Source organism: Dama dama, chromosome 19 (assembly GCF_033118175.1).
Source record: "Dama dama isolate Ldn47 chromosome 19, ASM3311817v1, whole genome shotgun sequence".
In the NCBI taxonomy this organism is placed as follows: Eukaryota; Metazoa; Chordata; class Mammalia; order Artiodactyla; family Cervidae; genus Dama; species Dama dama.
Genome location: NC_083699.1, coordinates 34,106,729 through 34,112,766, shown reverse-complemented (window position 1 = coordinate 34,112,766; position 6,038 = coordinate 34,106,729).

The window sequence follows — 6,038 nt, the reverse complement described above, 5'->3', positions numbered from 1 at the left end:
CTATGGAATAGTCTGTCAAAGATTTTTCTCATTATTAGCAGAAAAGTTATATTGTCTGCCTGCCTGAGAATGTTTATGGAAACTTGTGGTTTCTGCATCTGGAATTCATTTCTGAGAGTACATGCAAATCAAACTATTGAATAGGTAACAGATATTTTGCTCCCCTACAGACACAACTTGTGGGCTTATGTACAACTACAACACATCTTCAAAGTTCTCCAGCATGGTTTGAAAACTCCACGATGGTTTATCCCGAGGACTCTTGGAAACTTAAGGTAGATTCTCTCATTTCTAAAATGGCTTTATTAAAAATCTCACCTAGAAGTAGAGATAGGATTTTTTTTTGTCTTAAAAACTTAGTTGTTTTGGTCAGTGAAGCCTAGTGATAATTTATCTGAAATTTAAAATTAAGGCAGCCAGCTTTTACAAATACTTTTCAAATGCAATTCTTAAAATAATTGATAGGTCTAGACTTGACATAATCTATATTATTGGTTCCTAAGTAGTGATTCATGATTAAATTTACACCTGTCTGTGGTGAAATAGAAATATTAGAAGAACATAGTAAGTTTTTCATTATTAAATTTATCCAGTTTAAATTAGTACTGTCCCTTACACTGAGATTATGTTATTTCCTACTTTAAAATTTTTTTTAAATTTATTTTTGGCTATTCTGGACTCTCATTGCTGCCCAGGCTTTTCCCTAGTTGCAGAGCAGACTTCTCATTGTGGTGGCTTCTCTTGTTGATGAGCATGGGCTGTAGGATGTGCAGGGGGCTTCAGTAGTTGTGGTACGTGGGCTCAGTAGTTTTGACTCCAGGGGATCTAGAACACAGGCTCAGTAGTTGAGGCACAGAGTCTTAGTTGCTCTGTGGCATGTGGGAACTCAAGCCTGTGTCTCCTGCATTGGCTGGCGGATTCTTTACCTTTGAACCACTAGGAAAGTATGAAAGTGAAAGTGTTAACTTGCTCAGTCATGTCCTACTCTTTGTGACTCCAGGGACTGTAGTCCACAAGGCTCCTCTGTCTATGGAATTCTCCAGGCAAGAATACTGGAGTGGGTTGCCATTCCTTTCTCCAGGGGATGGAGATTTGGCTTAAAGAAATGGGACTTTAAATGTAGTTAGGTAAATCTAGATTAAAGAGGAGAATTATCGCTTTTGCAACTTTGGATTAAGAATGATATAAGCAGTTGGTAATTAATGAAGGCTCAAAGGTAATTAAACCTGGAGTACAAAATCTTTGCCTGTCTTATTTGCTGCTCTGGTACTGGTTCCTAGTGGGCTTGCCAGGTGGCACAGTGGGAAAGAACCCACCTGCCAATGCAAGAGATGCAGGTTCAGTCCATGGGTCAGAAAGATCCCCCAGAGGAGGAAATGGCAGCTCACTCCAGTATTCTTGCCTGGAAAATTCCATGGACAGAGGAGCCTGGTGGGCTGAATCTATGGGGCTGCAAAGAGTTTGACATGGCTGAGCAGAGCAACTGAGCAGGCACACACTGGTACCTAGTAGATTTTCCATAAATATCTGGTGAATGAAGAACATGAAAGAAGAAAGAGAAGGTAGCTGCTGGGGAAGTAGCAGTAGAGAACTGTGAAGAACACCAGGAAGATGAATTTTAAGAGTAGCTAAGACATTTCAGAGTTTTTTGAAGGCCTCTTTTAACCTAGGCAACATAATCTTATTTACTGTCAACTGCTCTGCTCTACTAACTGAAAGTGTGGATGGCGAAAATATTTTGTATTGATTATCAGCTACTGTTGTTGTTTAGTCACTCAGTCGTGTCCGACTCCTTGTGACCCCACGGACTGCAGCATGCCAGGTTTCCTCATCCTTCACTATCTCCAGGAGTTTGTTCAACCTCATGTTCATTGGGTTGGTGATGCCATCCAACCATCTCATCCTCTGTTGTCCCCTTCTCCTCCAGCCCTCAGTCTTTCCCAGCATCAGTCTTTTCCAGTGAGTTGACTCTGCATCATCTGGCCAAAGTATTGGAGCTTTAGCATCAGTCCTTCCAATGAGTATTCAGGACTAATTTTCTTTAGGATTGACTGGTTTCATCTCTTTGCTCTCCAGGGGACTCTGAAGCATCTTCTCCAGCACCACAGTTTGAAAGCATGAGCTCTTCAGTGCTCAGCTTTCTTTATGGTCCAACTCTCACATCCTTACATGAGTACTGTAAAAACCATTGTTTTGACTATGAGGACCTTTGTTGACAAAGTGATACTTTTGCTTTTTTTTTTTACTTTAAAAAAGTATTTATTTTTAACTGATTATTGGCTTACACTACTGGTTTGATTTCTGTCATACATCAACATGAATTAACCATAGGTGTATCTGTGGTTGAATCCCTCTCCCACCTCTTGCCTGTTCCCACCCCTCTAGGTTATTATAGACTCCTCTTTGAGTTCCCTGAGTCATACGGCAAATTCCCATTGGCTGTTTATTTACATACATTAGTGTATGTCTTTGCTTTTTAATACACTGTCTAGGTTTGCCATAGCTTTTCTTCCAAGGAGCAAGCGTCTTAATTTCATGGCTGCAGTCACCATCTGCAGTGATTTTGGAGCCCAAGAAGACAGAGTCTGTCATTGTTTCTATTGTTTCCTCATTTATTTGCCATGAAGTGATGGGACTGGGTGTCATGATCTTTGTTTTTTGAGTGTTGCATTTTAAGCCAGCTTTTTCACTCTCCTCTTTCACTTTCATCAAGAGGCTCTTTAGTTCTTCACTTTCACCATTAGGGTGGTGTCATCTGCATATCTGAGGTTATTGATATGTCTCCCAGCTTGTGCTTCATCCAGCCTGGCATTTCACATGATGTACTCTGCATATAAGTTAAATAAGCAGCCTTGATGTGCCCCTTTCCCAATTTTGAACCAGTCTGTTTGTTGTTCCATGTCCAGTTCTAACTTTCTTCTTGACCTGCATACAGGTTTCACAGGAGGCAGGTAAGGTGGTCTGATATTCCCATCTGTTTAAGATCAGCTACTACTACTGGAGGGCTTCCCTGGTGGCTCAGACAGGAAAGTGTCTGCCTGCAATGTGGGAGACCCAGATTCACTCCCTGGATCAGGAAGATCCCCTGGAGAAAGAATGGCAATCCACTCCAGTACTCTTGCCTGGAAAATCCCATGGACACAGGAGCCTGATAGGCTACAGTCCATGGGGTCACAAAGAGTCAGACACGACTGAGCGACTAAACTTTAAACTTATGAATGAAATCATACAGTATTTGTCCTTATGTGACTTATTTCACTTATTGCTAGCATAATACCTTCAAAATCCATGGATGGAGGAGGTTACAGTCCATGGGGTCACAAAGAGTCGGACATGAGTGAGTGACTTCTATTTACTACTACTGGAATTTACATGATAGCTAGAAGATAACAGAATCTATAGTTTAAGATGGTCCGAAATCCATTAGTAATTCTAAAATTTTAGTGAACTTTAAGCAAAGAACTTCACTTCTAGTTACATATTTATGGGCCTAAAATCATTATCAACTCTTAAAATTACCAAGTAATAGCATTGGAAAATGATTCCGGAGATTATTTGTATAATCTTTCCTGAAAAGCTAATTTTCAGAGATCTTATTAATATTCTGTACCATATTGAATCAGGCCTACTTTAAATTTATTTTTGAAAAAAAAAAACAAGAATAATTCAACATCTGTATGCCTGACAAAGTGATCACCACAAGTCTAGTTCCCATCCAGTTAACTCTCTTCACCCACCTCCATTCCCTTTTCCTCTGTTATCCACTACTCTGGTCTTTTGCTCAGTGTTTTTGTTTTGTTCATTCATTTGTTTTTTGCTGCACCACATGGTATGTGGGATCTTTGGTTTCCTGCCCTGGAATTGAACCCATGCTCTCTGCAGTGGAAGTGCAGAGCTCTAACCATTGGGCCATGAGGGAATTCTCTATTCATTTGTTTTGTTTTTTTTTTTTTTTAGATTCTACAGACTTCCCTGGTGGCTTAGACGGTAAAGCATCTGCCTACAATGTGGGAGACCCAGGTTTGATCCCTGGGCCAGAAAGATCCCCTGGAGAAGGAAATGGCAACCCACTCCAGTACTCTTGCCTGGAAAATCCCATGGATGGAGGAGCCTGATGGACTGTAGCCCATGGGGTCACAAAGAGTCGGACATGACTGAGCGACTAAACTTTAAACTTATGAATGAAATCAGTGTTTGTCCTTATGTAACTTATTTTACTTATTGCTAGCATAATACCTTCGAAATCCATCGTGTTGTCATAGGATGATGATAGGATTTCATCCTTTTTTATGACTGAGTACTAGTTCGTTATATATTTGTGTACCATATTTTTATCCATTCAGTGATCCATGGAGACCTAGGTAGTTTCTATATCTTGGTTATTGTAAGTAATGCTGCAGTAAACAGGGATGCCTGAATCTTTTGAACTGATGTTTTTGTGTTCTTTGGATAAATACTCAGAAGTGAAATAGCTGAGTCATTCCCTTCTGGTTCAGCTGGTAAAGAATACGCCTGCAGTGCGGGAGACCTGGGTTTGATCCCTGGGTTGGGAAGATCCCCTGGAGAAGGGAAAGGCTACCCACTCCAGTATTCTGGACTAGAGAATTCCATGGACTGTATAGTTCATGGGGTCGCAAAGAATTGGGCATGACTGAGCCGGGGGCCGGGGCGGGGGGGGGGGGTGGCAGAAGGGTAGTTGTATTCTTAATTTTTTGAGGAATCTCAATACTGCTCTCCATAATGACTGCACCAGCTTCCAGTCCCACCAACACTGTATGAAGGTTCCCATTTCTTCACATTCTTTTCAGTATTTATTATTATTATTATTTGAAAATAGCCATTCTAAGAGCTGTGGGGTGATATCTCATTATGGTTTTGACTTTTGCTTCTCTAATAATTAGTGATGTTGAGCATCTTTTCTTGTGCCTATTGGCCATCTGTGTGTCTTCTTTGTAAAAAAATGTCTTTTGAGATCCTCTGCCCATAAAAATTTGTTGCTGTTGCTGAATTGTATGAGTTCTTCATATATTTTGGGTATTAGCTTTTTAGATGATATATCATTGCAAATTCTTCTTCCTTTAGTAGTTTGACTTTTCATTTGGATGATGGTTTCCTTTGCTGTGCAGAAACTTTTTAGTTTGATGCAGCCACATTTGGTAATTTTTGCTTTTGTTGCTCTTGTTTTTGGACTCAGGTCCACAGAAACATCACTAAGCCTGTGTCATTAAAGTTACTGCTAATGTTTTTCCTAGGGATTTTATGGTTTGGTCTTATATTCAAGTCTTTAATTCGTTTTGAGTTAATTTTTGTGTCTGATACAAGATAGTAGTCTAGTTTCATTCTTCTGCATGTGACTGTCCAGTTTCCCAACAAACTGCTTATGGTTGTTTCTTATAAGTTATTTGGCCAAACAGTCAAAATTTGGTAAGGAATAAGTATGAATGAGATTCATTAGAATTCATCTTTTTGTCCAAATAACTTTTTGAAGTATGATTAAATATAAGATCTATGTTTCATTTCTCTTCATTTTTCATTTCTGTTTATTTTACAGTACTTAATTTCTCCATAAACCAAAAGGGATACCACTATATGCTATTGTTATAAGAGAATTGCATCTTGGTAAGTTAATTTTCAAATATATAAAAGTCCATATAGTTCTAATAAATAAAAAATTTTGGTGTCCTATATATGTAATAAGTAGGCAACATAGGACTGTTTCTGTGAGATATTACAATTTTCAACAATAGATTTTCTCTCACCAGTTCATCTCATGTTAGAATACTTATGTTCCTTTTCCTAACCCCTCCCTCAACCCTGTCTCAACACATAAAGTATAGCACTAACTGATTATTGTGTGTGTTAGACATTTGAAAGTGTGTGGTCTTGCAAAACTGTGAGGCATACTGAAGTTCTTTATAGCCTAAAGTTACTGACATGTAGTTGCTTTAAATCATATCCACTCTTCTGGTAGCCAAAAGAAATGCAATGATGTAATAAAGGTTTCCTTGTTTATGAATAATTAAAGGTTCTCCCAAAGT